Source organism: Ursus arctos, chromosome X (genome assembly GCF_023065955.2).
Source record: "Ursus arctos isolate Adak ecotype North America chromosome X, UrsArc2.0, whole genome shotgun sequence".
Taxonomy (NCBI): domain Eukaryota; kingdom Metazoa; phylum Chordata; class Mammalia; order Carnivora; family Ursidae; genus Ursus; species Ursus arctos.
In genome coordinates this window covers 36,445,953-36,469,098 of record NC_079873.1, presented here as the reverse complement: position 1 = coordinate 36,469,098, position 23,146 = coordinate 36,445,953, and the positions used below count along the sequence as shown (strand labels likewise).

General features: G+C 42.3%; 1 long non-coding RNA gene across 2 annotated transcripts in view; it reads left to right on the top strand.

The window, feature by feature from the left end:
* The window catches only part of LOC123001826 (uncharacterized), a 186,753-nt gene that overhangs the window by 117,182 nt on the left and 46,425 nt on the right, over positions 1–23,146 (top strand). The window contains exon 4 of one of the 2 annotated variants that reach the window (XR_008958904.1): positions 5,166–5,312. This is a non-coding gene — a long non-coding RNA (uncharacterized LOC123001826). Of the gene's footprint in view, positions 1–5,165; positions 8,844–23,146 lie in introns of those variants that run through there. The other variant, XR_008958903.1, reaches the window with a different exon arrangement.

The window sequence follows — 23,146 nt, the reverse complement described above, 5'->3', positions numbered from 1 at the left end:
TTCTCTGCCTCTCCCCTAGCTCCTGAAGGTTTAATGGCAATCTGTGACATTCCTTGTTGGTGGAAGCATCTCTGTCTTCATGTTCATATGGCATTCTTTCTATGTGTCTTCTACAAGGACACCAGTTGTATTGGATTAGGGGTGTACCCTACTCCAGCATGACCTCATCTTTTTTTTTTTTAAGACTTTATTTGAGAGAGAGTGAACTAGCGTGAGTGGGGGGGAGGGGCAGAGGGACAAGCAGACTCCCTGCTGAGTGGGGAATCTGATGCGGAGCTCTGTCCCAGGACCCTGGGATCATGACCAGAGCCGAGGGCAGATGCTTAAACAACTGAGCCACCTAGGTGCTGCCAGCATGTCCTCATCTTAACTAATTATATCTGCAGTGATCCTATTTTCAAATAAGGCTACATTCTCAAGTACTAGGCATTAGGACTTCAACAGCTCTGTGGAGCTCCATCTCTATGGTGTCTCCTCTGTTGCCTGGTGCTGTAAACTTAAGCCATTGTGGCCTCTCCGGACCCCCCGTACCATCTTCTTAACTCAGGGACACTGTTGGGTTCTTCCTGAGTTCCCTCTGTCTGTGTGGTGGCCTGGAAACTCCGTCTTGACAGTAAGCCAGGGCAATCATAAGGCTTCCCTCATCTGTTTACCCTTGTATAGGAATCATTGTCCTATGCCCGATACCCGATGTCTGAAAACCCTTAGAGTATATATTTTGTTTGCTATCTTAATTGTTTCAGGTTGGGGGGTAAATATAGTTCCTATTATTCTACTTTGGCCAGAATTGAATGACCATTCCCTGCCTAAATTCCATAGTAGATTTTTAATTTTTTTTTTTAAAGATTTTATTTATTTATGTGACAGAGAGACAGCCAGCGAGAGAGGGAACACAGCAGGGGAGTGGGAGAGGAAGAAGCAGGCTCCCAGTGGAGGAGCCCGATGTGGGACTCGATCCCAGAACGCCGGGATCATGCCCTGAGCCGAAGGCAGACGCTTAACGACTGCGCCACCCAGGCGCCCCGATTTTTAATTTTTTTATTGAAGTATAGTTGACACACAATGTTACATTCGTTTCAGGTGTACAGCAGAGTGATTTGACAAGTCCATACCTTATGCTGTGCTCACAGGAAGTGTGGCTACCATCTGTCACCATACAGTGCTATTATAGTATCATTGACAGTATTCCCTATGCTGGACCTTTCATCCCCATGGCTTATTCATTCCATGTCCATACCTTTTTTTTTTTTTTTTTAACTTCTCTTCCTGCTTCCAATATTTATCTCTTACCAATGCTGCCTGTTTTCCAGATTAAATTTTCAGAAACACTTCCCTAAGAAATCAAACCACCTCTTTTCCTAAAAATCTTTAGTGACCATACAATATCTAACCTCCTTTTTCTGATGCCAAAGGCCTCCTGTTAGAATGAAAAGCATTTCATCCTTTTTTTCTCCTTCCATTGGACAAAGGACACTTTGACATCTCTCTTCCTGGGCTTTGAGGGATCCGCCCCCAGAAGAGCAACAGCACTTTTGTGCATAATCAGTGATCCTAGGTGCGCTGAAGGTCAGAGCGTGACATACGTAGCTGACAGTCAAATCCGGTGATGTGAGGATCGGGTCTTACTGAGTCGAATCCCTAGTTTAGAACCTATCTGGCATATATTTGATAGAGATACGTTCCGTGTAAAACACAGTACCTGGAACAAAACTTTTTACATAATACTTCTACAAAAATACATCTTGGTTTAGCGAGAGATAAGTAAATTTAAGACCTCAAAAATGTATACAGGCATGACTTCCTCTGAATCAATGAGGCCATTCTGTCGCCGGTATTTTGTCGCATATCAAGCCATAGCTGTCTCGAGCTGGGAAAGCTGTTGCTGACGTTCTTATTGTTTCTCAGTCTCCAAGCCTGAGATTTAACATGAAATATTGGGGAGGAGGATTTGGAAGGAAAAACAAAACCGTGCCTGGGGAAATGTCACTTGCCGTGTCCAATCTCGATGAAGAAAATAAGGAGGCGGTTCTCCCAGCATTTCACTTGTCACTTTCATTTGTCAATAAATGTTTTTGAATTTTCCCAGTTTATAACACAACCGGCGGCGGCAGCTGGGATGTCTGGGGCATAAGCTTCTTGGCTGATTATCTCGGCACTGACCTGTAAGCAGCCCGCTCTGGGGTGAAATGCAATTGAGTCTCTGTATTAACTCCAGTCCTGAGCCGGCTCCCCAGCAGTCTTGGTTATCAGGCTCAGAACACATTGAGTTAAGTAGGAAGGCGCACGGTGGGTAATAGTTTTGTGACGCAGATGACTCTAAGCAAGGCTAAGCCGAAAATGACTTCTCTGGGCCTGCCCAGGGCGGGAAATCAGGGTGAAAGTTGAGGTTTTGCTGCAAGGTTTGGTTTTCTATCCTCTGGAGTGGTCGTGCTCTGTGGGTTAAAGGCCACTGGTGTACTCAGGAATATATACTATTTCTGGCTGCTCTAATTGATTGGCTCCACTTTGCGGCAGCCTTGACGAGCCTGCAAGCTTCTATTCCAGGCCTGAGGGGCAGTACGGAAGAGAACATCTGTCCAAGCTCTGAGTTCTCATTGGCCACGTGAAAACGGGACAGCAACCCTGACAGCAAGAAAATACATACTCAATGGAGTTAATTTTGAACTACTGTCTTCCCAGCACTATTCCCATGTTGATTATATTGCATTATATTTTACAGGGGAAAAAACCCCAAACTCTCAATCTTCATCTTTCTTAGTTTTGCCTTTATTTTCATTTATGTATCCAAGCAGATAGGGAAGTGGATGCAATGTCTAATATGGTGTGGTGTTAGGCCAAGACCTGGACTCTGGAGAGGACTGTATTGTGTTGAATCCCAGCTTTACCTCTTCGTAGCTGTGTGGCCCTGGGTAAATTACTGCACGTCTCTGTGCCTCAGGATCTTTATCTATAAGATGGAGATAATAAAATCACGGTCCTCATGGTGGTTCTAGTACCAAGTTAATAAATATAAAGCACTTCCACGGGCGCCTGCTCAGTCAGTTAAGCGTTCGACCCTTGATTTCAGCTCAGGTCATGTTCTCAGGGTCGTGAGTTTAAGCCCCACTTTGGGCTCTGCGCTGTGCATGGAGCCTACTTAAGATTGTCCCTCTCTTCCTCATCCTCTGCCCGGCTCATGCTTGCTCACTCTCTCTTTCTGTCTCTAATATATACATAATACATATATTAAGTGTGTGTGTGTATATATATATATAACATTTCCATGGTGTTTACCACATTCTAGACCTTATTCTGAGTTTTAGTCATCAGTATTGTCTGAAATCACAAAAGAATGGGAGTGTGCCTGTCTATAATGTAAAGCTTGCAATTCACGCTGACGTTAACCTTTCCATCCTTGACCTCAAGCCTATTTGCGAAGGGCTTTCTTTTGTGTTTGGTTATGCACACAGGTAATTTTTCTCTGAGGTTTGTAACTGTTCTGTCTTAGCTGACTAGACGCTCTTCAGGTGGCGACTTCATTTTCCCTTTCACTTGTTCCGCAAATCAGGAGCAGCGAGCACAAGCAATGTGTATTTTTAAATATTACTTTTTCCCCCTATTTTTTAAAATATTTTATTTATTTATTTGACAGAGAGAGCAAGAGTACAAGCAGGGGCAGCAGCAGGCAGAGAGAAAGGGAGAAGCAGGCTCCCTGCTGAGCAAGGAGCCCAACGCGGGGCTCGATCTTAGGACCCTGGGATCAAGACCTGAGCCGAAGGCAGACTCTCAACTGACTGAGTCCCCCAGGCGCCTAAATACCCCTTTTAGTAAGTGTATTTTTCACTTAACGAAGGCACTGGCTCTATGGGCGGTCTCCACACCGTGGTGCTGGGCGTACAGAACTGCACGGATTACTTACACACGGGTACTCCTTAAGTGTGTGATGTTACTGGTTTCCATGGTTGAAAAGGTACAAGCTACCATTGAGCGAGGGCCTCCTGTGTGTAGTCTCGGGACAAATGCTTTCCGTAGCCTGCCTCCTGGAGCTCTCACAACCTGTCTGTGAAGTGGATGGCATTATCCCCACTTCAGAGATGGAGAAATAGAAGCTCAGAGGGATGAAGTTACTTCACCGGGGCACACAGCTCTGTCACCCAGGTCTGTTTGATTTTGAAGCTTTTGGTGTGTTTACCACAGTGCACGGCTGTTCTTCCTGTTTTTGTCTCAGAATTGTCCTTACTCCACATACTATGGATTGATTTTTTTCTTTTTCCCTCCTCCTGGCCTTGTGTTGCTTCGATGATGGTTTGCAGCAACAGGCATAAATGTCACAGTTAAATGAGGGTCGTTGACTTTAGTTCAGAAAACTAAGCCCAGAGACTTTCCTTGTGTTGTCACTGAATGAAATGATGGTTAACGTTTTTTTTTTTTTTTTTAATTATTTATTTTTACGGACGTATAGTTGACACAGTGTTACATTAGTTTCAGGTGTAAAACATAGCGACTCGAAGTCTATACGTTATGCTGTGTTCTCCACAAGCGTGGCTGCCATCTGTCACCATGCAACGCTGTTAGGATACCATTGACTCTATTCCTTACGCTGTGCCTTTTATTCCTGTGACTGACTTATTCCTAAACCAGAAGCCTGTACCTCCCACTCCCCTTCCCCCTGTTTTGCCCATCCCTCCACCCCCCTCCCCTCTGGCAAGCACCAGTTTCTTCTCTGTGTTTATGGGTCTGTTTCTGTCTTTTGTTTATTCATGTGCTTTTTTTAGATTCCACTATGAGTGAGATCGTGTGGTATTTGTCTTTCTCTGTCTGACTTATTTCACTCAGCATAATGCCCTGTGGATCCACGTGATGGTTGACCTCTGATGAAACATCTCTCCAAGTCACCTGATGTGGCTACTAACAAAAGGTCCCCTGTACCCGAGGCTCAGATACTCTGATGAACTGAGAGTTAGCTGAGCCAAGTCCCCACTGTGCTGAGAGGGTAGTCACAATGATGGGGTGAAGTGAGAAATACAGGTCAAGCTTTTCACAATAGACCAAAAAACCCGTGGGCTCTCCTAAGACTTAAGGGTTATCGTAAGGAGAGAAGATTTGGAAATGACTGTTTTCAACGCAGTGACTGAAGGGAGGGAGTGCTTCCCAGTTCTTCTCTAACTTCTCTTCTCTTTTTTCAGCGTGGCTACACAGTGCGGTGGTTGAGAACCATTGTCGGATTCTGGAGCCGGTGGGGCTGCCTTCAAACCACAGCTGGAGGTTACTGATCAGATGAGTGATGCTGGGCAGTATCTTGACTCACTGAATCTTCCCCAGGGCCCTGTGAGGTAGGTACTATTATTATCCCCATTTCACAGGCGAAGAAACTGTGGTGCACAGAGGGTTTATAAAACCTGTTGAAGGTTGTCGTGGCAGCATCTCCTCAAGTCTTACAAGGCTGGCTGTCAGAGCCAGTCCTTTAGCTTGGGGCTTTGGCGAATGAGAAGCCAGGTTGAAAATGGAAGCTTTAATGGAAGCATCTGTCCCTTTTCCTGCCGTATATGCCAGCCCCTTTCCTTAGCTGTCATCAAGGCATTTGCGCTTCCCTTGACACATTGTCCTCCTCCCATCCCTCTGCAAGCTCTATCCTGACTCCTCTCACATCCTCACAAGTGGGAGGCATCTGTTGCCAAGCCATTGATACGGATTTGGGGGGCGAATGGGGGGAGGGTGGGGTGTACACTTGACGCTGGATACAGAGAAGTGCCAGGAATCATCGTCCGTGGCTCTGTGACATCCCCTCGCTCCAAGTGCATGCCATACCAGGGCTTCTCGCTCTTCATTGTTAATGGCGAGGAGAATTTTCCTCTACCCTTCAGGGTTCTTTTGGCTGCTGTAAGAATTAAATTGACATGAGACAGATTAGCAGGAGAAAAATGTAGTCATGTATGTACAGCGGCTCCATAAGAATATGAGGCCCACAGGCAGTCAGGCAATTGAGGCTTAGATGTCATCCCGAGCGAAGGAGAAGGGAGGGGATAGAGCTCTGGGGCTTCAATACGAAGGAGGACATTTCATAGGAAGGTGAAAAAGAGTATCTGGTAAACCGCCATTTGCTTGGCCGCCATAAGTAATGGGACATAGAGGAACAGTAACAGATTCTGCTAGATTTCTCCCTGTCTACCACACCTAGTTCATAGGATACTCTAGTTATCTATGGTCATTGTTCTCTTCCTGGAACAGGTCCTCCATCTAAATTCTTCTAGGACAAAGGGCCTTCCTGAGCCTTCTGTTTCTGAAAAATAAGCAGGCTAAAAACAATCCATACGCCAAAGAGTCATGTTTTGGGGTGGCAAATTTTGTCTCCCTACTGTGTGCCTAAGAATCAGTCACCTCAGGGTATTGTTCACATGAAGAGTCTGATGCAGTGGGTCTGGGGAGGAGCCTGAGATGTGTATTTTTAATAAGCTCCTAGGTGATGCTAATCCTGCTGGGCCCCGGGTTAAATTTTGATAGCAAAATGCTGCATTTGTCTTTTTTTTTCTGCCAAAGGAGGGACACACATTAAGTATGTGATGAGTATGCAGGGCATTTTAGGATTATAATAGGGAGCCTGACCAGGTCCTCCTAGAATATCCTGCTCGTGGGAATCCTGATTCATTATGAGTCCTCATGGGCCCTAATGTCCCCATTAGCAGGCTCTATAGTTCTCCTAGTTTGTGATGGTGGGGATGCCTGGGTGAGGCTCACTAACCCAGTTCATAGGCCCAGGCTGCCGCTGTCCCATTCCTGACTTCACCTCTGTTTCCTTCTCAGAATTCGATCCCTAGAATGCCAGCTCCTTGACTGGAGCCCTGATGACCTGCCTCCTCTTGCCAGCCCCTCCTTTAATAGCACTTGACCCTGAACTTCTTCCTCGAGACCCTGGGGTTCTCCTCTAAGCTCACCCAGAATGCTCACGTCTCCTCTTGCCCAACTACACATATGGTCACTGAGCTGTGATATTTGGGGAGTCAAATATTTTGTCAGATGTTGCAGAATGACGATTTTTCTAGTCCTATCATTTTATTAGTTTTCATTGATAAAAAGAGTTTCCCTTATTAGCTGGGAATGAACTACAGGTGCTTCAAAAAGAGCAGTCTAAAAAATTATTGTATCACTGTGGATTCATGTATTTACAGTTTTTCCGTGTTTTATTATCAGTTAGGAATCCCTGTTCTTTTCGTGCTCCCATTGTCCCCAGTTTGGCTAACGTGGGCCCTTTCCTGCTGCCTCCTGTGTCCTTTTGGCATGTTCCCATTATTCTTTGAGCCTCTCTGCTTTCTAGTGTGAAATCATTCAGGCTCCCTTTTGTTTTCCCTGCAACAGATGTGCCTTCCCCTAATCCTTCTTCTTTTTTTAAAGATTTTATTTATTTGACACGGAGAGAGAGAGTACAAGCAGGGGGAGTGGCAGGCAGAGGGAGAAGTAGGCTCCCTGCTGAACAAGGAGCCTGACTTGGGGCTTGATCCCAGGATCCCAGAATCATGACCTGAGCCAAAGGCAGACACTTAACCCACTGAGCCACCGAGGCGCACCCCCCCCCCCCCCCATGTAGATTCCTTCTAGTGGGAAATGAATCTGAGTGCTAGCTATCTTCAGTACCGCTGGGATATCTATTAGAAATACCTTTGAGGGACAGAGCTAGCATATATTAATATGAACTAAATTGTTTAAAATATATTTCCAATTCAAATTTAATACTATAGGGTTTCTTCTTACTTGATTTTGATTTGTTTTTCTTTTCTCTAACACTTAAAATTTTGGTCTCTAAAAAGATTAACTATTTCCTTGCTTATTCTACAATATACAATAGCAAAATTGCAATAGCAGTATTCCCAATATTTTAACGACTGAGTTAAGTTTGAGATCTTTTTGCTGTTCTATTTGTCTTAAGTATTTAACAAATAGATCTGTCTGTCTGTGCTTTGTAAACATGTAAGGATTTATTGATATGTATGTAAGAAAATCACTTGAAACAGCTCTTTTCTTTATGATTATTGCCAATTTTTTATGAAATTAGGTTTATCTGTTGATATCTGTGCTCAGTTTTAATCTTTGCTTACTTTTTCATATAAATTTATTTTTTGTGTATGTGATTCATTTACACAGTTTGAAGTCTAAACTTTATTTTAAAAACTACATTTCAGGGGTGCCTGGATGGCTCACTCAGTTAAGCATCTGACTCTCTTTTTTTAAAAAGATTTTATCTATTTATTTGAGAGACAGAGCGAGAGAGCACAAGCATTGGGCAGTGAGTGGGGGGGGCAGAGGTAGAGGGAGAGGGAGAGGGAGAGGGAGAGAGAGAATCTTAAGCAGGCTCCACGCCCAGTGTGGAGCCACAGGGCTTGATCTCACAACGTTGAGATGATCTGAGCTGAAATCAAGAGTTGCATGTTTAACTGACTGAGCCATCCAGGCTCCCCTGCAAACTTTTTCTGTAAAGAGCCTGATAATAAATATTTTTGTTGTGGGCCATAGTGTCTCTGTTGCAAAAACTCAACTCTTTTATTGTAGCCATAGGGAATACATAAATAAATGGGTATGGCTGTGTGCCAATAAAACTTCATTTGTAAGAACAGAGGCTGGCTAGATTTGGCCTATGGATTAGAATTTGTTAATCCTGTGGAATCCCCGGGGGCGCTTGAGTGGCACGTGGCGCCGTCTGTTAAGCGTCTGCCTTCAGCTCAGGTCATGATCTCAGGGTCCCGGGATGCAGCCCTGCGTAGGTCTCCCTGCTCAGCAGGGAGTCTGCTCTTCCCTCTCCCTCTGTCCCTACGCCCTGCTTGTGCTCCCTCTTTCTCTCAAATAAATAAATAAAATCTTAAAAAAAAAAAAAAGGATTTGTTAACCTCTGGCTTAGAGGAAAGCTGTCCAAACTGCACTAGATCATGTCAAAGATGAAAAATAAACGTTTACGCTATTAAGTCACTGAGTTTTGGGATTGTTTGCTACAATAGATAACAACCATATTTCCCCTGGAGGGAAATGCAAGGAAGACTCTGAGAATCAGATTTAGTGATTCGCTCAAGAGCCATGGTTAGTCCTTGACAAACCTGAGATTTAACAGTGTCTCTACAGCTCTAAAGTTCATGTTTTCCCATGATATCATATTACATCTCTATCTTTTTCACTTTTTCTATTGAAGAATTTTTAGACAAGAGAGATTGCATGCTAGGCCACAAATCATACAGCTAGTTAGAACTGTAGCAGTTTATTGTTAAAAAAATATTTACTTGTTTCCGTTCGTACTTATGGGAAAAATCTATTTTCCTGAAACATGGTCTATGGGACTTGCTTTGGCCTCAGAGTGGAATGAGTGTATTTTGTGGCCCCGCAGAAGTTAGCTTGGCCATGTGACTTGCTTTAGCCAATGATATGATAGAATCTTGATGCAAACAGAAACATGAACCTCGCACCTATAAATGAGCTCGTCTCCTGGCACCTACGCTGTTGTCCTGGGTGGCTTCTGTTTCTTCAGCTGGGTTCGACCACATGGGCACACACAGATCACACGTGTGCCCCTCCAGCAAGGGAATAATCCAGGCTGGAGTCTCAGATTAAAGCAGGGCTACCCAGCCAAGAACAGCCTCCATCACAGATGTGTAAGTGAAAAAAAAAATGATTGCAGTTTTAATTCACTAAGGTTGAAGGTGGCTTTACTACAAGGAATTATTTTGACAATAGAAAACTCAGAAAGCCGGAGACCCTCCCCAGCAACAAACACGTTTTCTGACTTCTTTCTTAGTTATGCTTTCCATGGAGTGTTTTTTGATTGACACTTTCATATACCCTTGAATTGAAAAATATTTCCGTTATAAGTGTCTCCCGCTTACATATACGATCCCTTTCTTCACTTTGATAATGAGTTGTATTGATTTGATTTTTCTATACATTTTAACAGCTAGCTACAATTCACCTTTCTGTTACCTAGAAATAAAGAAGCAGGGTTGAAAATAAACTAGAACCCGCATCCTCTCTGATTTAAAACTCAGGTGGCAGTTAAAGGCACTTGTTTAATCCCAAAAAGCAACCAGTTGAAACTAACTATTAAAATGTCAATCTGCCCACTAACCATATTCTTAAATGAGAAGAAAATAGAATCTGACTTCCTTCTCCCCTTCTTTTTCCTTCTCTCCCATACACCCCAACACAGACAGAGCTGTAAACTTGAACATACGATCTCCAGAATTGATGGCAAAGAAAACAGCTTTTGGTCAGTTTCATTCTTCCAGGGAATTGGTATTTTCCTTAACTAGTACTTTTTTGTGTGCAGGCAAAGGCACCGAGAGTGGTCAGAGCATTGTCAGGAAGGCTAGGGATTTTTGTGAGACAAAGATTGATTGTTCTCAAGCCCATAGCCATGCTGATCTGTCTCTTCCAAGCAGATTATAACATAAGCAGCAAAACTAGGCTCACAGGCATACAAATTGCATTTTGATACAGTATTGAGTTCTCTGACCTTCCTGTAAAAGAGACTGGAAAATAAACAAATGGTAATTTGTCCTGGAACCCCATCATGCAATTCAATTTTCGCTTACGCTGTCCATTTTTTTCTTATTTCCAATGGTTCATTTAAAATAATATGCTTGGCTTATTTTAAAAAGAGTCATTATGTGTTTCTTCTCTGGACCTATCTTAGGTCACCTTGCCGCTAATTGAGACCACAAGACAATTCCCCTCCTAATTGTTTCTTTGTTTCTGCTGTAATTCGACATCACCTTTTTCCTTGTTTTTAATTATCGGGTTGAAAGGTAACAGATATTCTTTCGGTTTGTATCAAAGAGGTCAGGTGTAATAATATGATCTTTTAATATTTTTGTGTGCCAAGTATTGATTTCTTGCTTGCAAGTGTTATTACCCTCTTTTTCCCCCGAGTCTCTTCCCTACACAGACCCTCATTCTTCCTGAGGTGTCTGAATTTGCGCCACCCTCTCCCCACCCCAATGATTTCTCTACTCTCAGATTTTTATATCTTTTGTTGTCTTTATGAAGACTATGTGAAGAGAGTTAGATGCTCTAAAGCTACCGGTTTCTTTGTTCCCATGACAACCTTGATGACGTCAGGGAGACGACTTGTCAATTCCACAAGGATTCCAGTGTAAATGAGTGTTACAAATGCCTCTTAATTGTAGTTTAAATCTTGTCTATGCTAAAAACAACCCCAGGCTTTCGTAGTGGAGGTGGAGAATAAAAGTTCATTCCCTCAAGGCTGCCCACACGATGCAATTCTCAGCCTGCTCCAACCTCCAGAAGTGTTTTTCTGTCAGAAAACCTTCACCTAATACCACACTCACCTGTGACTTGCTCATCAATCCATCTAGAGATGGCTTTTCTATTTAGCATATGGTTGAGGTTGACTAGTGGAGTAGTACAATTCCTCCTCTTCCTTGCCACAAAAAAGTGGGGCACTTTTCTAGGATTTCTCCCCAGGAAACCAAAAACCTGCATTTGCTTCTATGAATCTGGGGAAGCTAAAGGTGGCTGGGCTAAAAATCGCTTTCAGATATCCCTTGGAGCTGAAGTGTTAGATCATTTTCATTTTTGTCACAGCCTTAGACTTCATTGGTATGACTGCTTTAAAGTAAGTTTTCCACCTTCAATACCCATTCAAATATCTTATTGAAAAGGCTTTATTTAAGCTTGTCTTCATTATAACAACTCCCTTGACATCCACCACTCCCTTCTCCAAGCTCCTTCTCCCCTCCAAATGAACCTCAACAGTCCTCTATCTGCAAAGGGCTGTAGTTAACGGCTGGTTCTCCCCAATTTCCACAGTAGGGATGGGCTCCTCTCAGCAGGCAAGACAAACTGCCGAATAGTCTTTGATGTTCTGCCTTGCTTATCTCCAGCATGATTCTCCATCATCAGATCTCCACGGTGCTGGTCTCACTGGGCTCTTGTCTGATCCCTGGCTCATTTAAGACCCTCCTGGATCCAGCCTCTGCTGAGTTCCTCGCCCTTCTGTTCTTGTCCTGGGCTGTCGTGTGAGGTTCCAGGTGTGTGAACTGGATGGAGGGTCTAATGGTCTGCCATTCCACGTACGTAGCCTTCGCTCTAATGTGTACTGACAGATAGATGGGCAAAATCAATATAAACATGTTCTGCCTTCTGAGTGCCACACATCACAAATCAAGCGAAGCGAATGAAGTTTTCAGCATTTTTGCAACGCTGTTTTCTGCAACAGCAGCCACTTTGCATGGCAGAATTTCATTTTCAGCACCTTGCGTTTCTTAGTTGCCTAGAATCAGCAGGAATAGAAAACTCACAAAGTACGGGATGGTGCTTGCTCAGGTCACAGTTGGATACTAGAAAGTACCAATGAAAGACTCGATCTCTGGTCAGCAGTGGTTGTTGAATGACCGCTAAGCCCAAGTCACGGTGTTAAGCAAAGAGTATGCTGTAGCCCAAGGCCTCTCTAAAGGTTTAGGACCCAAGAAGGCAATAGGACGTGGATGCAAAATCCCCCTGAAATTTATCTTCAGGGAAGGCAAAATCGCTCAAGTTGAATACGCCTCCGTTTATCTCTGTCGTTTTAAAATGGGGTCACATACATACCTGATTAAGAGTCATTTATGACAAAGATGCACGTTTTCTTGTTTGACAGAAGGATGAATAATACGGCGATCACTTCCTTTCACATTAAGACCATAAATGGACATGATGTTTTGAGTCCTGGGTGAGGAAGGCGTGATGGCATTTAAAACCTAGTGGCTGAAAGACAACTGAACCAAGAAGTTAATAGTGCTGTGTGTCTATTCAGGTCAGCTAAGGTCATTGAAGGGCATTTCTACTCACAGGCAGATAAAAGGATAAGTTGCTATTTCAGAGTATCTTATGACTCACTGCTCCTGCAGCTGACTGTTTTCTATCCAGCTAGGTATATCAGAGTCACCCACGTAATTATGCGAGCGTGATTTCGGCTTGTAGTCAACACTGTTGGTTCTCTAGTCACAATGCCATGACCTCCACCTGATTTCATGTGCAGCTATGTTGGACAGTTTCCCTGTGTGTTGTCAATATCAGACCTCAAGAGCTTGCTTTCTTGCTCTAGCTCTTTTGCCTTAGAGCTTTCTCCCAAAGCCAGGGAAGTTGATTCAGCCCTCTTGGAGGGCAGCTCCGAAGTAAGTAGACGTTAAACACCCTAACTTTCAGCCAACAACAAGGGGAAAATTGTAAGGCCTTCAGAGGGCCTCCGGTTGCCCGCAGTAGTGATCAGGATGGTAACATCAGCGTTATTAGAGTTTTCTCCTTCCTTCTCTCCCCACTCTTTCACGTGTGTCCTGGCATCAACCACCAAATAAACTAGAGCACCCAAATGTCTATAACATATTCTGTGTACGTAGAAAAACATCTGGAAAAATCCTCACCACACTGTGAACGCGGTTACCCGTGGGGATTGGAATTGATGGCTGTGTGCGCTAGGAATCGTAACAGATGCTATTGTTGTCCTGCTCTCATCTCTTGGGCCCTCAGTTGTTCCCGTCCACGTCTACAGTTTCTTCTTGCGGGCACACATGCAACTCCCCACAGGACGGTTTCGTTGGGACACAGGAGTGTTCTTGGTCTGCCCAGAGAATCAGCCAGATGGTCTGAGGCGTTAGCACCCCCCCACCCCCGGGGGCAGCCCTCAGCCAATGAAGAATGGGGAGGGGGCATGAACACTTCAGCTTCCTCTCCCTCAGGTAGGACAACAGTGAGGCGTGTTCTATACCACGGAGTAGCACACTTTTTCTGTGTGGCTAGCTAGCAAAAAATCTAGGGATAAGGGTGATACTGTTGGTCATAGTTATTTAACTCATAGGAAAAGATGTAAACAAGAGAGGACGTGGCTCTATGCCATTAAAACTTTGTTTATCATAATAGCCAGTGGGCCAATTTTGACTCATGGGCTGTAGTGAGAGGACTTCTGATTACCTCATCTACCAGAGATTCACAGGGGAATTGGCCCCAGATGTGCCCAGTGAGTATTGGCTCATGAACACATCATTTATTGACTTTCCTCTCCTCTCCTGTGTCATTTCTTGGCTCCCTTGCTATGTTCCTTGACCTTCCAAATAATAGAACTTGTGTGCACATGCTTAACTCAGGGTCTGCCTTTGGGGGAATTCAACCTAAGAGAGGAACTTACCTTTCCGCCTCTGTATAATTTTAATTTTATAGGAATATATTATTTTAAAATCCTTTGAAAGAATAGATTATTAGAGCACTTGGGAGTTGAGTCCTGGTTCTGAATTCAGAACCAGCTGCTTTCAGAATCGTCTGAATAGAGGGAGGAATGTTCTGCCGCTTTGGGAAGGTAGGCCTATATTCTCTTTGGGTACCCTGGCCTTGTTGATTGTCTAGGTAATAAGTTTACCTTAATCTGTTGTTTCTTTTTTTCTTTTTAAAGATTTTATCTATTTGAGTGAGAGAGCACACAAGCAGGGGGGGTGTCAGAGTGTGGTTAGAGAAAGAAGCAGACTTCCCACGGAGCAGGGAGCCTGATGCAGGACTCGATCCCAGGACCCTGGGATCATGACCTGAGTTGAAGGCATTTGCTTAACCAACTGAGCCACCCAGGCGGCCCTGTGCCAAAAGTGTTTCTGAAAATCTAATGGTGAATCAGAAATTAGTTTATCATCTACTCTCATATTCTTCGTTTACGTAACTTCTGACTCTACATGTGTTATTTCGATTTTGGGTGGATTTCAGAATTGCTTAGGTCTCTACTGCTTTATCTTTACCTTCTATTCGTCAGCTTCTTTGTGATCCATTAGAAAGACCTTAAGTTTGAAAGGGAGTGTGATATTTGAAGGCATCATTATCAGTATTAATGAGCACCCAAATTCAGTTTTCCTGAGTTTGGGCAGAAGCTTGGTTTAACCCATTTCCCTGAGCAGTCAAAGTGCTACCTAGGGAATCAGAATGATATAATCAGGTTGATGGTTACCTTTGTGGGGGAATGGTTGCTAGTATTTGGGGTGAGGGCCACGCTGAAGTCCTTTGGGATTTACCTTGAACGTGGTTACATGGGTATTCTTTTTGTGATAAATTCTTGAATCGTACATGTTTGTTTTGTGCAATTTTCTGTGTGTTCATTTCTTTTTTTTTTTACGATTTAAAAAAATTTTTAATGTATTTATTTGGAGAGAAGGACAGCATAAGCTGGGGGAGGGGCAGAGAGAGAGAGAGAGAATCTCAGGCAGACTCCTCGTGGAGTCCCACTCAAGGCTCAATCTCACGACCTGGAGATCATGACCTGAGCTGTAATCAAGAGTTGGATGCGTTACCAACTGAGCCACCCAATTGCCTCAGTGTGTTAATTTTTTAAAAGGCTTAAAAAGCTGTGGTGATCTTTGTGCCCATTCTTGTACTCAGAACCCAGATGGAAGGATGGCCGTGCTTCAAGACTGTTTGCCACTTAGGAAACTTTCCTGATTATTCCATGTTTTCTTTGCCAGTCACGGAGCTGCGCCAATCTGATCTTGCTTCAAAAATGAACTTGCCATTCACCTGCAGCACCCACAGAATCAGCCTTTGAGTAGAGGTTGTACTTTTTCTGCACAGCCCCCAGCCCAAGACTGAGCACGATCGGGTTTACTAGGGCCTGGTCATCTTTATCCAATGTGAGGCTTTTGTAATGGGCAGTCTTTGGTGGAAAACTCTCTGTTGGGTTGACCAACACTTTGTTAGGTCTCAGTCACCATCCTTGGACAATCTTCCTTCCCCTGTTTTATCTTTCAGGGTATTAGTTCTCCAATTTCTTTTTTAAAAAAATATTTTATTTGTTTATTTGAGGGAGAGAGAGAATAGAATTACTAAGAGGAACTTGGTTAGGGATCAGAAGGGTTGGTGGATCGTTGGGCAGCCAGTTGAGTGGGGTTCGTTCTGAACTGGGCTTGGCAGATCAAGGACAGTAGGCTGTAGGGGAGGAGAAAAAAATCTTTTCCTCTACCTTCTTAGTTTTCTTACTGGAATCTTACAAAAGACAAATTATCACAAGATAAGCTTTATTAGGTATGAATATGAAGGCCTTCATAAAAGAGGAGTGAAGACTTAAAGAAGCGGTTAGACCCGGGGGTTATATACCATTTTAACGAACAGCAATAAAATTTGGAGAAGTGATACAAAAAAGGAAAAGGGGTTTGGGCTTCTAGGGATGTTGAATGTAGGAAGGGAAGTATATTGGGCAGACCAATGGAAGATAAAGGTTATTTTCACAAAGTTCACTAGGCAGACTCAATCTCACGTAGCCTCTGGGTTGATAAGTGTGTCTCTGGTGATGAAGAATGGTTCTCCTCTTCCTGGTATGGGAGTGGGAGAGGGGGACATCTTCACAAAGGGAAATTTATGCCTTGCCTTTAAGCAGAAAGGGAGGGTGGAGAGTTTTTCCAACATCTACTATTTTTCAGTTGCCTTCAGCTAAAAAGAATCCTTATGCCGAAGTGGCTTATTTTGCGGTAGCAAACCGTAATCCCCTTCCAAGACACTGATGGCAGGCCAAAGATGAGGCCTAGTGTAGAAAGAGTGCTCACAGGAGCCTGACTAAAGTTTGGTCAAGGAGTGAGTCATTGTCAGCACTTCGAAGGCCTTCCAGGATTTGGATTGTATAATACCAGTCATAGCCTTTCACCCTGCAACATAATTTTCCTTTAACCCCGGGGGGGAACAGATGTTCAGAACACATTTTTGGTATTACCAAGACAAAATGCATTCCTACGTACCCACAATCAGAACAATATTTGAAAGGAATGGTTTATTTTATTTTTTTAAGGTTTTACTTACTTATTTGAGAGTGAGAGTGTGCGTGCGTGCACATGAAAGCAAGAGCGGGGTGGGGGGCGGAGTGGGGACAGAGGGAGAAGCAGACTTCCTGCTGAGCAGGGAGCCTGTCTCTGGGCTGGATTCCAGGACTCTAGGACCAGGACCTGAACCAAAGGCAGACGCTTAGCCAAATGAGCCACCCAGGTGCCCCAGGATTGGTTTATTTTAAATAGTTAATATTTTCTAGGTATCTAAATTTGACCACCACATAAATAGTCCTTCCAAAAGATACCCAGTTATGTAATCATCTTTCTGCTAAATGAGAGAATTTCACAGATGGGGGAATCTGTGAAAATACAGGCTTTCTCATGGCAGCGATGTGATACTGATCCAGACTGTCTGCTGGGATACAAAGGGCCCTCTCCGCAGGGACCCCGGTTTTGTTCTTTGCATTCATTTAAGCAGGATTCGACCTGCAGAGGGTTTCTTTAAATGGGGACTCAACTAGATTGTGGAAAGTGCTAAAGATAAAATGTGTCCATCCTGATTCACAGAGACAAAAAAGGGGCTTTGGACACAGCATGCTGTGCTGTAGTCACAGGGACGTGAGTCTATCATATGCTCTGTTCTGACTGAATAGGTTCAGCCTGTTGGAAAGACCGTTGCCTGATGCTTAGAGAACTGAAATACCAGGGGACATGGCTCTCCAGGCAGATGATGACCACTTAGTGGGTCTCGTCTGGTAATTAGAATGTGCCTTGAAAGAGGGCTGGTGCTCACTCTTGGGGACTCTTGCAAGATTAGGATACCACCTCAGCTACTCCTCCAGTTCCCCTTTCCTTTCCTGCATCCAGGAAATAATGGCCTTGCTTCTGTCTCTGCAGCACAAAATCCTTTGCTTGATAGCTCTAATCGGTCTCCTTTGGCCAGAGAATAAACTTCACGCCTTTGAGTATTCTCATGAACGTTGCTTTCAGACTGGGGAATTTGTTCTCCCAGGGATATGTGCAGATTTTCCAAGGGGGACACAGGCTTTAAGGGTTTTAAGGGGATCACTTTATAAATCCTGAACTTCCATATTTTTAAAAAAGATTTATTTATTTATATGAGAGAGAGATCGCACAAGTTGGAGGGGGCAGGGGCAGAGGGAGAGTTTCTTGAAGCAGACTCTCTGCTGAGTGCACAGCCCATCACTGGGCTTGATCCCAGGACCGAGATCATGACCTGAGCCAAAACCAGGAGTGGGACACTAAACCAACTGAGCCACCGAGGCGCCCCCCTAAACTTCCATATTTACTCTTTTCTACATTTTCTGTGCACTTGGGATCAAACTCAGTTTCCACACTCCCCTTTTATTTCCCAATGTCCTTTCTTCTCTATTACAGAAGTAAGGCATACTTCTCATTCAGTCAGAAACCTGTAATGAATCTTTTCCATGAGTGTTACCTTCCTGGTTAGCAAACACAGGGATAATTCCAAATGTTGGAGTCAAAAGTTCTCGTAAAGCAAAAATAAACTCCTCTCGTTTTCATTAAGCTATGTCGTTCCAATAAATAACTGCTTTTTTAGGTTTGAGAATTTTCAGATGTCTGTAATATAGTCTATTTTGATCAAGCACATATTACTCATAAAAATTTCTTCTGGATCAAAGTCTAATTATAATTAACACTTAAGCCCTAAGGTCATGGGTAATTTTAAATATTAAAGTTTTAATTTATATACACATTCTTATTGCAGAGAGGGATGTTAGGGTAATCAATGAGACTTAAAAGCATCAAAATGTATCTCAATAGGATTAAATTAGGAAGAAGAAGTAATTTGGAAATATAAGTTCAAGGAGAATAGGGAGTAATTTAATATTTCTGACAGTTAAGGGGAGAGCTTGTTCGTGTATTTTTTAAATTGAAGATCATGGTTCAAATTGCTTGGTATTTATAGTCCTTTGAATACATGTAAAAGAGTGATGTGATAGTTTTAATTTAAAACCACAATATTTACAATATGTTGGAAATTATATCTTTGGCAAATATTTAAATTTTTGATGGAACAGTTTAAATGTCAACCGAAAATATACCTGATGAGACACATAGGATTTTTCTGCAGTAAACTTTTTATTCTGAAATACTTTCAGATTTACAGTAAAGATGTGAAGATAGCACAGAGTTTCTGTTTGCCCTTCACCTAGTTTCTGCAAATGTTAACATTTACGTACCTATGATACATTTGTCAAAACCAAAAGTTTAATGTTAACAGAAATAATGACTAAATTCTATACTTTATTCAGATTACCTTAGTCTTTTTCTTGTCTTTTCCTTCCTTCCTTCCTTCCTTCCTTCCTTCCTTCCTTCCTTCCTTCCTTCCTTCCTTCCTCCCTCCCTCCCTCCCTCCCTCCCTCCTCCCTCTTCTCTTCTTTCTTTCTTTCTTTCTTTCTTTCTTTCTTTCTTTCTTTCTTTCTTTCTTTCTTTCTTTCCCTCGTCCACCTCCTCCTCCTCCTCCTCTTTCTTCTTCTTTTTTTATTAGAGAGAACGCTTGCATTTGCCCCTGAGCCGGAGGGGTGGGGGGTTGGGGGAGGGAGGGAGGGGCAGCGGGAGAGCTAGAGAGAGAATCTTACACAGGCTCCATGCTCAACGCAGAACCTGATGCGGGGCTCAATCCTGTGACCCTGAGATCATGACCTGAGCTGAAATCAAGAGTCGCCCGCTTAACTAACTGAGCCACCCCAGGCACCCCTCTTTCTTTTTCCTTTTAAAGATCTAATGTATTGGGGTGCTTGGGTGGCTTAGTCAGTTAAGCATCTGCCTTTGGCTCAGGTTATGATCCCAGGGGTCTGGGATTGAGCCCAGCGTTGGACTCCCTGCTCAGCGAGGGAGCCTGCTTTTCCCTGTCCATCTGCCATTCCCCCTGCTTGTGCTCTCTGGCTCTTTCTGTTAAAATAAATAAAATATTTTTTAAAAAGAAGATCTAATGCGTTTTTTTCCACTCCAGGGTCCCATCTATGTTACTGTGTTAAATTTAGTCAGTGTGTCTACTTAATCTACTCTGATTTGTGATAACTCCTTGGTCGTTTTTATTTTTGTTTTTGTTTTTTGTTTTAATGATCTTGATGGTTTTCAAGAATATCAGTCAGGTAATTTGTAGAATGTCCATCAATTTGGGTTTTTCTCATGTTTCTTAGGTTTAGATTGGGGTTATGGGTTTTGGAGAAGACCACAGAAGTAAAGTGCCCTTCTGTTAACATCATATCAAGGGTACTGGGAGTCAACATAACTTATTGCTGGTGATGTTATCCACAGTCATCTCGACAACGTAATGCTTGCCAGCTTTGTCCACCATGATGTTACTGTGTTCCATTTCTGAATACATACCTGTTAGAAGGACGTCACTGAATCCAGTCTACACTCAAGGGTGGAGGGATTATGTCCACTTCCTGGAGGTGAGACCAACCCCATATGTTCTCTAAGGAAGATGGGACCTTTCTGCCTCATATTTATTCAGTTATTTATTTTTATAATTTGGACTCATGTTTATGGAGAGGCTTAATGTACAACTAGACAATGGCCAGACCATATAAATGAAAACAAAAAACAAAAAACAAAAAACAAAAAACAAACTCTGACCCACAGCCTGCAGCGGTCAGTCCAGGGGACTAACCCATTGTCTATAGTAACCTGCCCAGAAAGCCAGCCTGTTGTCTATAAGCCAGGCTTATAGGAAGTCAGATTGTTATTTCCCACAATAATTCAGGAAGCTAAGTAACGACTCTTTCATCAATCAACCCAAAACAGCCAGGACTTGATTAATAACTGAGAGCTTCCCTATTTTGTGTCCCTACTTCTAAGTTAGGACCAACCAGAGAAAGCCAAACATGAATCCCTAGCCAATTGCAAAAGATGACCCACTGACTTCTAGTTAGCCCACCTCCAATCACAACATGCCTGAAGCCTTCCTCTTTTCCATATAAAGCTTTCCCACCTCTCTGCTTGCCTTTGAGCATATGCCCGAACACTAGTGCACAAACAGGTCCAAGTGACAGTGGCCTCCCTTGATACAGCAAGCTCTGAATCAGCTGCCTTGGCTTATTCTTGGTTGGTCTCCATTCATTTCCACAATATTTATTTTATACTTGGGTTTGAATCCGGTATTAATTTATTGATTTTATTCGTCAAACTGTTCCAGCTTTGGCCATTGGGAATTCTTTCAGCTTGGCTCTTGTTGCCCATAAACACACCCCATCCTTTCATTCCATTGAGAACTTCCTTTCTTTCTATCAATACAAAATGCTGTCAGCTCAGCCTATCTGTTTCCTGTCCCAGGCCCAGTATCATTTCTTGGTTTCTTTTATTAAGGAATGATATTTGAAAAAAACAAAATCTGGGCACTGACTGAATGTGCCTCATTGCTATGGGGTTATCACTACTTCTAGGCCCTCCAGGAGAATGAACTAGCAAATACATGTATGTATATTAACCAGTGTATACACACAGGTGTAATTATTTCTCTATCCATTTGTGTATATATATATACATATTATATATACATATATACCTGTATATTATACATACATTATGTATATTATGTATACATAATATACATGTATATTATATCTACGTATATTATATCTACATTATATGTATATATGTAGTATATATATAATTGTATATATATATAATTATTTCTCTATCCATTTATATATATATTATATATACTATATACATAATATACATGTATATTATATCTACATATGTTATATCTACATTATGTGTGTGTGTGTCTGTGTGTGCGTGTGTGTATATATATATATCCACATTTATATATATATATGTGTGTGTGTGTCTGTGTGTGCGTGTGTGTGTGTGTATATATATATCCACATTTTTTTATATATATATATATGTGTGTGTGTGTGTCTGTGTGTGCGTGTGTGTGTGTGTGTATATATATATATCCACATTTTTTTATATATATATGTGTGTGTGTGTGTCTGTGTGTGCGTGTGTGTGTGTGTATATATATATATCCACATTTTTTTATATATATATGTGTGTGTGTGTCTGTGTGTGCGTGTGTGTGTGTATATATATATATATCCACATTTTTTATATATATATATATGTGTGTGTGTGTGTCTGTGTGTGCGTGTGTGTGTATATATATATATATCCACATTTTTTATATATATATATGTGTGTGTGTGTGTGTGTCTGTGTGTGCGTGTGTGTGTGTGTATGTGTATATATATATATATATATATATATATATATATATATATATATATATATAAATGTGGATCCATCCTCCTAGTCTTGAACTCTACTACAGTACTACAGGCTTCCTTCTAGTCTTTTACTAGCTTATTTTTAACTTTTTTCTCTGGTGAGCAAAGTGACTCCATTGTCTATCATTTATTGACTTCTCTAATTCAGCCATAGTATATACATAAAATTTTCATTCTTCTTAACCCATACCGCTTGAGAAACAAATATACCTGCAAGAGCACACTGCGTACATACAGTCTTTTTGTGTTTAGCCTTACATTTTTTCCAGTTGAAACACTATATTCCAACGTTACTCAGCTCTTCTTTTCCCCCACACTTTTCACTGAGATTGTGTAATTTATGATACAGGTAGAATAATTTGTCATAATCTGAATTCCATCTGGACATCTGTTGGCATCCTGGTTGATTTTTTCATTTGCATACTTTAAAATTCAGTCTTCGTGACATAATTAAGGTTTTGACACATACACAGAGTCACATATCCCCCGGCTTAGTACCATACAGAATGGTTTGATCACACTAAAAATTGTCGAGCACCTCCTTTGTAGTCAACTAGTCCCCCTTTTCTAAATATTTGTGACTGTTGACCTGTTTTTCTTCCTTTTTAAAAAATATTTATTTATTTTGGAGAGAGAGCACGAGTGGGGGGAATGTCAGAGGGAGAGGGAAACAAGCAGAGTCCCCACTGAGCATGGAGCCCAACGTGGGGGCTTGATTTCAAGACCCTGAGATCATGACCTCATCCAAACCCAAGAGTCGGAACACTTAACCAACTGAGCCACCTGGGCGCCCCAATCTGTTTTTCATTTATGTAGTTTTACCTTCTCCAGAATGTCCTATAAATGTCATTATATAGTATGTATTCTTTTGGGTCTGGCTTCTTTCTCGATGACTCATACATGTCGTTGTGTTAATCAGGCATTCCTTCCTTTTCATCAGTGATTAGTATTCCATTGTATGGATGTACTGCAGATTGTTTATCCATTGTCCTGTCCTGTGGAAGAACATCTGGTAGCTTGCAGTATTTAGAGATTATGAAAAGTGCTAAAACACTTACAGGTAGGTTTTTGTGTGAACGTCAATTCATTTGGCAGTATCTAGGAGTGCAGTTGAGAGATCAT